The sequence below is a fragment of the Colobus angolensis genome, unplaced genomic scaffold (genome assembly GCF_000951035.1).
Source record: "Colobus angolensis palliatus isolate OR3802 unplaced genomic scaffold, Cang.pa_1.0 Scaffold287, whole genome shotgun sequence".
NCBI lineage: Eukaryota > Metazoa > Chordata > Mammalia > Primates > Cercopithecidae > Colobus > Colobus angolensis.
Window position 1 is genome coordinate 296446 of NW_012116121.1, and position 10953 is coordinate 307398.

The 10953-nt window shown below is 34.0% G+C and overlaps 1 long non-coding RNA gene across 1 annotated transcript in view; it reads left to right on the forward strand.

The window, feature by feature from the left end:
* Positions 1 to 4793: 4793 nt before the first annotated feature.
* LOC105516648 overlaps positions 4794 to 10953 on the forward strand; it is a 17975-nt gene continuing 11815 nt past the window's right edge. Inside the window, exon 1 of the long non-coding RNA XR_001002522.1 lies at positions 4794 to 4915. This is a non-coding gene — a long non-coding RNA (uncharacterized LOC105516648). The remainder of the gene's footprint in view (positions 4916 to 10953) is intronic.

The following is a 10953-nucleotide window of genomic DNA, read 5'->3' on the forward strand; positions in this document are numbered from 1 at the left end:
CTAAGGCTAAATAGTATTCCATTCTATATATATATACCACTTTTTCTTTATTCATTCATACACTGATGGACATTTAGACTGATTCATTATCTTAGCACATAAATATAATATATAATCTATTATATAAATATGCCAAACTATGTGTATGTATAGTTGATCCTGGATTGTATGAATGCTTTATATAATCAATAAAGAAGAACAAAAATATTTTTAAAGAAAATCTAAAATTGAATAAAAATAGATCAGTAGAGATAAAAAATTGATAATTTACTTTCACTAAAAAATTAACAAAGTCAAATAAATTTGGAATACATATTTTCATGATGTATTATAAGATATAAAGGACTGCAAGCAGTATTTAACTTCATCTAATGAGTTTTTTTAAAAAAGTATTTTGTGGAAATTCTACAATTATTTTTTGAATCTCTGAAACTAATGTAGGACAGAGTAAATGAGAAAATACGTTGATGTTGATGGGAATTAAGGTTGTAACTATGGGAGTAGAAAGATATCAATATGAAATTTTGAAAAGAAAGAGAGCACTCTGGCATTAGGTTTGAATTTGAGATATCAATATGAACTTACAATAGCTTAAAATAAAACATGTTTCTAATCTTGGTGCACTGAAAAATCTGGACTCAAAGATCCCAGATAGTGTCCAGATCTTGAGTTTTTAAATACCATTCCTCACTAAAAGGACACATGGCTCTTGTTAAAATGTCTGCATCTACATAGGGGGCGGAGAAAGTTTGTGAGTCTCAACATCTTGTTTTGGCAGAAAGAATTAAAGTACAAATATACAGATGGTGTAGTTTCAAAAGAAAACAGGAACTAGCTTGGAGAATCTCACAGTGGCCAAATTTGAGTATATTGGAATATCAGAAAGAATATTGATAACAATGGTTTATTTCTTTCTAAATGCCTGAGTTCACACTGACTCATAAAAAGTCGAGAGAGGGGAAGAGGTAGGAAAGAATGTGTTACATAGAAAAATCTCAACTAACTCCATGTAAAAAAGAAAAAAACAGAATAGGAGTATTGTACCAACCCTTTTACAACTATTAATGGAGTAATTGATAAAGAAAGGGATTGTTAATAAGTGTTAAAACCATCAGTTGAAGGTGTGTTAGGGAACAGGATCTCAAAGTATCATCTTATAATTACAAAGTACCAGCCTGATAATTACAAAGGAACTTTGCAATGTAAACGTCTGATGGACAACACATTAGCACAGTGATCAACATAACATCATTTTACTGGGACAAACTGACATTAACACTCTCCAGATGCTATGAATTGAGAGGCTCTCAATACTATATATGAAGAATATTTTCACAAAAATAGTATCTTTAACATTTTTTTCCTGAGAAAACAGTTATAAAAGATCCAAATTGTGCGGCAGTCTATACTAGTCTAGGCACCTCAAAAATATCAATGTCATGAAACATTTTTTAAAATGTAGATTTGTGTTCCAGGACAAAAATTGAAGAAACTTGATAACAAACTGTCATGTGTGATCCATGATTGAAAAATATAACTTTTAAAGATATTTTCAGTTTTGAAAAAATATGAGCTGTGTATTGCTAAATCAAGGTTAAACATTTAGTGTTGATAATGTTCTTGTGGTTATATAGGAAAATGGCATTTTTAGTGGATACTTGCTGAAGTTTTAGGAATGTAATGTCACAAGGTCTACAATTTATTTTCAAATGGTTCAGAAAGCACATACACAATGGAAATATATTTTTAAATGCCTACGATTGAAGAATTGAGGTGAAGGCAATTACACATTTTACTGCTTATCCAACTCACACTTAAGTTCTAAATTGTTCAATATAAGAAGTTAGGGAAAAACAGAAATGAAAAGCCTGAATACTCCTACAGCCACAAATTAAATTTATTCTACTTCTCCAAACCTCACCCATGCAAAACAACACGCAGCAGGTATACAGGCAAATTCTTCCAGATTTTCTGTAAGCAAATGCATTTGACCCTTGAACAACACAGGTCTGAACTGTGTAAGTCCACTTATGCGCAGATTTTCTTCTGCCTTTGGCACCCCTGAGACAGAAAGACCAATCCTTCCTCTTCCTCTTTCTCAGTCTACTCAACATGAGGACAATGAGGATGAAGACCTTCAAAATAATCCACTTCTACTTTATAAATAGGAAACATATATATTTTATTTCACTTATGTTTTCTTAATGACATTTTCTTTTCTCTAGCTTACTTTATTGACAGAATACAGTATATAATACACATAACATACAACATACATGTTAACTGTTTATGTTATTGGTAAGGCTTCCAGTCAACAGTTGGCTATTAGTCATTAAGTGTTTAGGGATTCAGAGCCTACACAAGGATTTTCAACTGTAGAAGAGGTCAGAGCTCCCCTAAACTTCACATTGTTTAAGGGTTAATTGTGCTTCCAAATCCATATACTTCAAGAGAATAGAAAAAGAGAAAATGCTTCTCAATAATTTTTATTTTACTTAAATGCTTAATGGAAAAACTTAAAAAACAGTATGAGATTTCAAACGTAGGCTCCATCTACTCATGAATATAAATGTAAATATCTGAAACCTAAGTTAGTAAGATGAATCCAGCAACGTATAATAAATTGGTAATATGTTAAAACTAATTAGTTTCCTATTAAGAATGCAAGATTGTATATTATTAGAATGAATTCACTAATTCAAATTATAATAGAGATTACATCAGTAGGTGCTGAAAAGCATTTAATATAACTTGGAATAAATTATTTAAAATAACATATAAACTATAGAAGAAAAATCCCTTAAACTAAAATAGGTTATCACAAAAAATCTATCACAAATGTCATAAATTAGTGGTCAAATTGAAATCTTATTTGTTAGAGGTCAGGAATAAGTCAATTGTATCTGTGTAATCAAAAGATTAAAAAGTAATAAATCAAACTTACAGATAACATGGTTGTTCATATAAAAAACAAGTTGACTGATAGGTTATTAGAACTAATGAAGATGGTAAAGCAAAATAAAAATCTTGTTTTAAAAAATGTATATAGTTTTACAGATAGGTGTGTGTGAAATACAATTATACAGCTGTATGTAATTATAAGGTTAAACAGTTATACAACTGTATCCATATAAAATTATATATAACCATATACTGTGTATTAGTCTGTTCTCACACTGCTAATAAAGACATACCTGAGACTGGGTAATTCAATTTATAAAGGAAAGAGATTTAATAGACTCACAGTTCCACATGGCTGGGGAAGCCTGACAATCATGGTAGAAGGCAAAGGAGGAGCGAAGTCACATCTTGCATGGTGGCAGGCAAGAGACAGCTTTTATAAATCTGATGATTTATAAAATCATCAGATCTCGTGAGACTTATTCACTAACAGAGAACAACACAGGAAAGACCCGCCCCCATGATTCAGTTCCCTCCCACTGGGTCCCTCCCGTGACACATGGAAATTATTACAATTCAAGGTTAGATTTAGGTGGAGACCCACAGCCAAACCATATTATACAGGATTGTTAATTTATGTGTAAACTTGTTTAGCCCACGGTACACAGATATTTGGTGAAACAGGTCTACATGTTGCTGCGCAGGTATTTTAGGTGCAATTAACACATAGGTAGAATATGAGCAAAGTATAGTACCCTCCATAACGTGGGTGAGATTCATGCCATGAGCTGAAGGCTTAAGAAAGAGACAGACCTCCCCTAGGAAGAGGACCTTAGGACTCCAGCAGTGACATCTGCTCTTCCTTGCACAGGCATCCAGCCTGCTGGCCTGGCCTGCAGATTTTGAATTTATAAGTCTCCAAAATTCAGTGAGCCAACTACTTAAATAATCTGTGTGTGTGTGTGTGTGTGTGTGTGTAACTTATATATAATATAAGTATTATCTATTATATATGTATTACATATTATATATGTATTATCTATGTATAATATATAACATATATGTATTATCTATTATATGTATTATATATTATATATGTATATTATATAATACACATATTATATATATAATACACACACCTCTTTCCCTTTCTCTAAAAATATGACTTTTAATCAAATTGATCTATAGATCCAATGCAATTCCTATAAAAAATCTTGTGAAAGTCCACATACACAAGTGTATGTGATTGTATACAAATTGACCGGAATATTTTAAAATGTATGTAGAAATGCAAACGACTAAGAATAAATCAAGATGAGGTGATTTTTCTTAATCTATATCAAGAATTAATGTGTCATGGTTTAAGAATTAAGGTAACGGGGTATTAGAACAGGAATAGTCAAATGGATGGAAAATAAAGAGTCCAAAAGGAACAAAGCACAAATTAAACCTTGATTAATGACAAATACACTCCATTACATTTTCAACTTGGATTTCAAGAGAGTAGACAAATATAGCCTATAAAATGAATGTTATTGAGTCAATTCAGAATCCACATGGGAAAAAAAATCAAACTAGTGCCAAAATTAATGCCTATTAATGTGTATTAAAAATCCATTGCAAAAAGCACATTTTCAAAGGCAATGTGGAAACACACTGTTATAACTTTAGATAGGATTTCTTCAATGAAAAAATAATAAATGTAGTCTGTATGAAAGGACATTAACATAAATTCAACTGCATTAAAATCAAGTGCTTTGGCTCCTGAGGGACCCAGAAATATTGACTTCTGAACTATTCATTGTGGTTGTTAACTAAGAAAAATATATTTTACACCTATCAAATAAAGACTTATTTTGTCTTTTATGTGAAGTCTGTTCCTTCTTCCCTAGAGATCTTGAAGACCTGTTGTTCAAGAAGGAGAAACTGAAGAGTGAGAAAGGAAGTGAGAGCCAGCAGTCCGGACAGAGCCAGGCCTGCACTGGGAGAAAGGGAGACAGTTTGTGAAGGGGAAGTAAGACAGTGGTTCTGTAAGATACTGAGTCCTGAAAATGAAAAGAAAGCTTTGGTTATGCCCAGATGCTGTTAAATGGTAGTGAAGGACGCTTGGAAAGAGCAAGTTTGAAGAATGTAATTATAGAAAAATAGAGAGGTCCCCTGCTAGTGCTTGGAGTCTTACTCCATTTAATAATTGATTACATATATTGACAAACTGAGTCCCAGAGAAAGAACTTACTGTAAGTTAGAAGGAGGAGTATCATAATCACAAATCATGTAAAGCAGACCTCTATGTTCAATGGCTCATTAGTTAACCATAGGTATGTTTGTTAATCAGCACAAGAATCTACTCTAAAAACACATATTGAATGTGATGTATTAGGAGATTTAGGGATTATATAATTAAAATATTTATACCTTCAGGCTTAAGGATATTCATTCTTTTGAAGATCTCTGCTTTTCATGTTCTCACACTTGTAGAGTTTATTACTGCTTTTTTTTTTTTTTTGAGATGGAGTCTGGCTCTGTCGCCCAGACTGGAGTGCAGTGGCACAATCTCGGCTTGCTGCAACCCTCACCTCCCAGGTTCACGCAATTCTCCTGCCTCAGCCTCCTGAGCAGCTGGGATTACAGGCGTGCACCACCACGCCCAGCTAATTTTTATATTTTTAGTAGAGATGGGGTTTCACCATGTTGATCAGGATGATCTTGAACTCCTGACCTCGTGATCTGCCCACCTCTATTACTGCTTTATAGCAATGCAACTTTATCCTAAAATCTTCCCCAATTTGACTCCTTTTGTGTAACCCCCAGAAGCATCATTGGATCCTAGGTTAGGCACCAGGTTGGAGGTACGGAACGGAAGGATGCTTGGGCCTCACCTATTCTGATTGGTTAAATGGGGAGCCTTCCCTTAGAGAATTTAACAAAAATCAATTGGACATTAGCTAAACGGACAAGTACAGGTGGACTGAACACAAAAGGGAATTCTATAAACACATTTACAAGATTGAGAAGTATCTTTTTGTCTTGTTGTAAGAGATGTATTGCTATGTTGCACAGCCTGGCCTGCTTGAGCAACACAGCAACGCATCTATGGGCTCAAGCAGTCTTCCCACCTCAGGTCTCAAATAACCGGGACTGCAGGAATGTGCCTCTGTGCCTGGCTAAGGTTTCGAGTTTGCTACTATATTTTGTCATTCTTGTATCTAATTACAAGAAATTTATTGGTAAATATAGGTAAATATTAGGAACACTAATACTGCTCCGATGTTCGTCACGTGTTTCTCTGTATAGTATTAACTAAGCAGCACTGGGAAAAATGCATTAATCTCTGCTTTGTATGTCACGCTTGATATTATAAAAATCCCTGTTAAAAAAGAAAAAAAAATGCCTCCAATATCCCAGAGGGCTTAGCAGGTTTATGGCTTGCTTCCTAGTTTGAAAAACGCTGACCTAAAAAACTGAATTATTATTGTTTTAAAATGTGTTTCCACAGGAAGTTATCATTAAAAATGAAAAAAAATCTGTATAGTTTAATACTTTATTTTGTATCAAAGAACAAATTTTAAAACATCCTCAAAGACACTGTGAACTATTTATAAATCTTCATGAAACTTTGTGAAAACTAGTTTGCCTTATTCTCCATTTAAAAATTTCAGCTATCAGTATTAGATATCCAATGTCCCCTTAGTGACCTAGAAGTGTAATGAGCATGACAGACTGATTCCAGACAATTCAGACCTACTTTTCTATTTCACAGGTGGATATTTCAGCCTATATAACAGCTCCATTTTAAATTAATGGATATATTTTTGGTAGTAAATGAAAGGCTCAATTTTAATTCACCTAATAGTCTCCTTAATGATATTTAATTAGGACATCTGTTAAGGGTACCTGATCGTGCATTCTTCATTTGGTTTTCCCCATTAAATTAGCACTACTATTATTTCACTCTTTTATTAGAAGCTTACTAATGGGGCTACATATTTGTGTATGTGTATATATATACACTCTAGGTGTGTGTATAAATATATAAAAGCTCTAAGACACTTTTATAATACTAGAATATGCTTCCTGATTAGGTTGAGCAGTGATTCTTTTTCATGTTAATAATTGGATTAACCTTATTAAGAATTTAGAATCTCCTATTCCCTTTTCTCAGAAAAATCTCTAAATTGGAGGACCTCTACAGAAGTTCTATCATTAGCTAGATATATCAGCTGACAATGATTCAGTGATCAAAGTGATGATGTGATAAAGATGCAAATATTTGATGGTGTTTTTCCCCAAGAATTCTACTTTGCATCAATATTACAGTGATATGACTTTGAAATATACTCTTAAGAAATTAATTATCCCTGTAGATATTATACATGTTTTACTTCTGATAGTTGTTTTCTATAGTTTGGCAAATTATTATAAAATAGAAGATTTCAAATTGAAGTTCTGTATTTTTTAATCACATAAAACTACCATAGGAATGTTTTCATTTCTAAATATATACCTAACTCCAATGTGTATCTGCTTTTCCAGGGAACATTGATTATAAATTCAGCCTTAGTCCAACCTACATATGTATCTAGTTCTCCCAACTAATTTTATAGGCCTTCAGAATTATTCTATTTATTAACTACTCCCTCATGGAAGTGAAGTTTTTTTTTTTTTTTTTGAGACGGAGTCTCGCTCTGTCACCCGGGCTGGAGTGCAGTGGCCGGATCTCAGCTCACTGCAAGCTCTGCCTCCTGGGTTCATGCCATTCTCCTGCCTCAGCCTCCCGAGTAGCTGGGACTACAGGCGCCCGCCGCCTCGCCCGGCTAGTTTTTTTGTATTTTTTTAGTAGAGACGGGGTTTCACCGTGTTAGCCAGGACGATCTCGATCTCCTGACCTTGTGATCCGCCCGTCTCGGCCTCCCAAAGTGCTGGGATTACAGGCTTGAGCCACCGAGCCCGGCAGAAGTGAAGTTTATTAGGCAACAGTTTAACTCATTCTGGTCACTGGCTTATCAGTTCTTTGATTTAATAGTATTACACAAATATCACATAATCTAATATTATCATATTTTCTATAAATCTATAGAACTAAACCAAACAAGACACAAAATCTAAAGAATAATGATGAGAGAAATGCTATTTGTTAAAATGTCTATGGAATGTCTTCTTTGTGTAAAATATAACAAATAAATTCAGGAAACAAATTATAATATCTCAAATAATCAAACCATAGGAACACTTAGAAAAAACAGGTGGGTCACATTTGAATTACTGATAATATAAAAATGCTCATAACAATCAGGAAGAAATTATTATAATTTCTGGAAAAAAAAGACTTTGGGTTGAACATAGTAATAATTCAATAGCCTTCCCGAATTGGTATGCATTTAGAGAAAAGGTTTTAAAATTATGAGAAAATGCAGTGGAGGGTATTTGCTAGCATTAATAGTATTAGTAATAATGCTGATTTATACAGATTGTATTAAACAAATAAATATAATGTATTTCACAATCCTCCCATTAAAAAGTGGGATATATTTCTGTTCTGCTTCAATTTGGTCTTGCCTATGACTTCTCTGACACTAAGGTAAAATGGAAAGAGTGGTACACCATTTCTGGAAACAGCCTTTTTGAAGAGCGGCAGTTCCCACACTGGTCTCAAGCCTAGAGATGTCATGTAGAGAATATGACTGCTCTATTAGAGAACCCTCATGAAGCAGCTCAGAAACTACATGGAGGGAGAGAGATAGCAGTCAGTGGTACCTTTCCCATCAAGGTAGCAAGCCTGTCAGTGGAATCATCTTGAACAATGTGGCCCTGCCCCCAACTATCAGCAGAAAACCATTTAACACCAGACAGAACAAGGAAATTGACAAGACCTTCCTCAATTTCTAACCCACAAGATCATAAGAATACATTCATTCACCATAGTTTTAAACTCCTAAATTCAGGATGACATGTTAAGTGGCAATCGAAACTAGAACAGGATGTTTTATCAGTGCAACATTTTGTATTTTAAACTTAAGTGATGTATGCTGTTAGTTTTCATCCAAATAGCAGATTATGAAAACTCTGCAGTGAGAAAATTTGCTGCCATTTCCATGCAGGCAAACTTTGAGGCACAAATTGACCAAAAGTGGCCCAGAAAATACAGAATCTGTCTTCTTAAGTGAATACTGTTACTTAGAATGTGAATGTGACTGAACAAGCACAAGATTCGATATGTGGCATCTTTTAATATTTATAGTTATATGAAAGTTTCTCTACATGCCAGTAATTTATGCTATTTTCTTAATCTTTACAAAAGTTATGTTTATTTTTAACTGAAAATAAGAACTGATTAAAATCTTTTTGAGAGATGGAAAAATTTCCCTTACCAGTACGTTAATGTAAGAACATGGTGATGGCTCTAAAGAAATCAGTTATGAAGGAATAACTGTTCTATGGCAGGCAAAACAGTACATGGAGTAATACAAAATAAAAAATATGTTTTCAACCATAAAGTATAATCTATTGTACCTGAAATAATATAAGATTCCAGGATAAATGAAACACTTCAAAAAAATCAATTGAACTTGACAAATTTTGAAGATATTTCAAGAACTGATATTTTTCAAGTTGACAATCTTTTTTATAAAGTAGAAAAATTAGCAACATTTTAGCCATATACAGATCTCCTGCAAGTGTCCTGAAAAATAAGTGAATAATGAATTATTTTTAGGAGAGCAATCATGGTAATTTTCTTCACGAGTTAAAAATTGTAATCACTGTTGATGTGATACAAGGAGCTATGACTCAGAATTCTTACATTAATTTTCTTTATTTGGTTGAGAAATAGGTAAGAGAAAAAGGTAGCAGCTACCAGGATAAAAGCTGATGAGGGTCATTGGGAGTTGCACAGCACTGCAGAGACAAAAATTACAACTCTTGGCTCACAGGGCAGACAACCTTGAGAGTGAAGATGCCAAAGTTGGCAAGTATAGCCATGGAAGCCCAATATTTGGTGCCACGTTTCCCTCAGTGTATCTGCAAATTTCTCAGAGCCTAGAGGCTGAGAAGCCTAACAGAAAGCAGCAGATGAGTCTAAGAAGCTAATTAGAGTTTTCACTGGGCTCAAAATGCATGGGAGGAAAAAAAAGAACGTTCAGTGCCCAGAAATGAGTAAATTATGAAAAGTAGATTAGAAGGAAAATCTAAAAGAAAACAGAAGAGATAGATGGAACATAGCGCAAATTTGGAATCCAAGAAAAGCAACCATGAGAGAATAGATCAGAAACACTATCTGATCATAACCAATAAGTTTCTAAAACATCTGAACAATATCAAGTCCCAGAGTCACAAAGGGCCACAAACTAAAGCAAGGTCACAGATCTATGGCAACACCGATGGTGGTGCCTAGGAATGGGGCTAGAAATGGGAAGTGACTGCAAATGAGGGATTTCTTTGAGGTAATAGCAATGTTCTAAACCTGAATTCTAGTATGAGCTGCACAACTCCCTAAGTTTACTAAAAATCATTGAGTTGTACATTAAAATCAGTGTATTTACTGTATGCAAATTGTGCCTTGATAAACTAAACAAAAATAAATAAATAAATATGAAGAAAACCATATCTAGAAATATTGAGTGAGATGCTGCAAAAGAACAAAGAGAAAGAGGAGATATTTAAAGCATCCAGGCTGGGTATGGTAGCTTACATCTATACTTCCAGTGCCATGGAAGGCTGAGGTGGGAGGATCACTTGAGGTCAAGAATTCAAGATCAGCCTGAGCAACATAAAGAGATCCTTATCTCTACAAGCAATAACAACAACAACAAAAAACAGGAACAAAGAAATGAAGATACCATACCTTCATTTAAAGAAAAAAAACTACTAACCACTGTCTTATAAATATATAAATATATAACTAAAGGAAAATAAAAAAGTAAAAAAAATTCTCTTTTTCTTCTCTCTCTTTTTTTTTTTTTAGATGGAGTCTCACTCTGTCGCCCAGGCTGGAGTGCAGTGGCGCGATCTTGGCTCACTGCAAGCTCCGCCTCCCGGGTTCCCGCCATTCTCCTG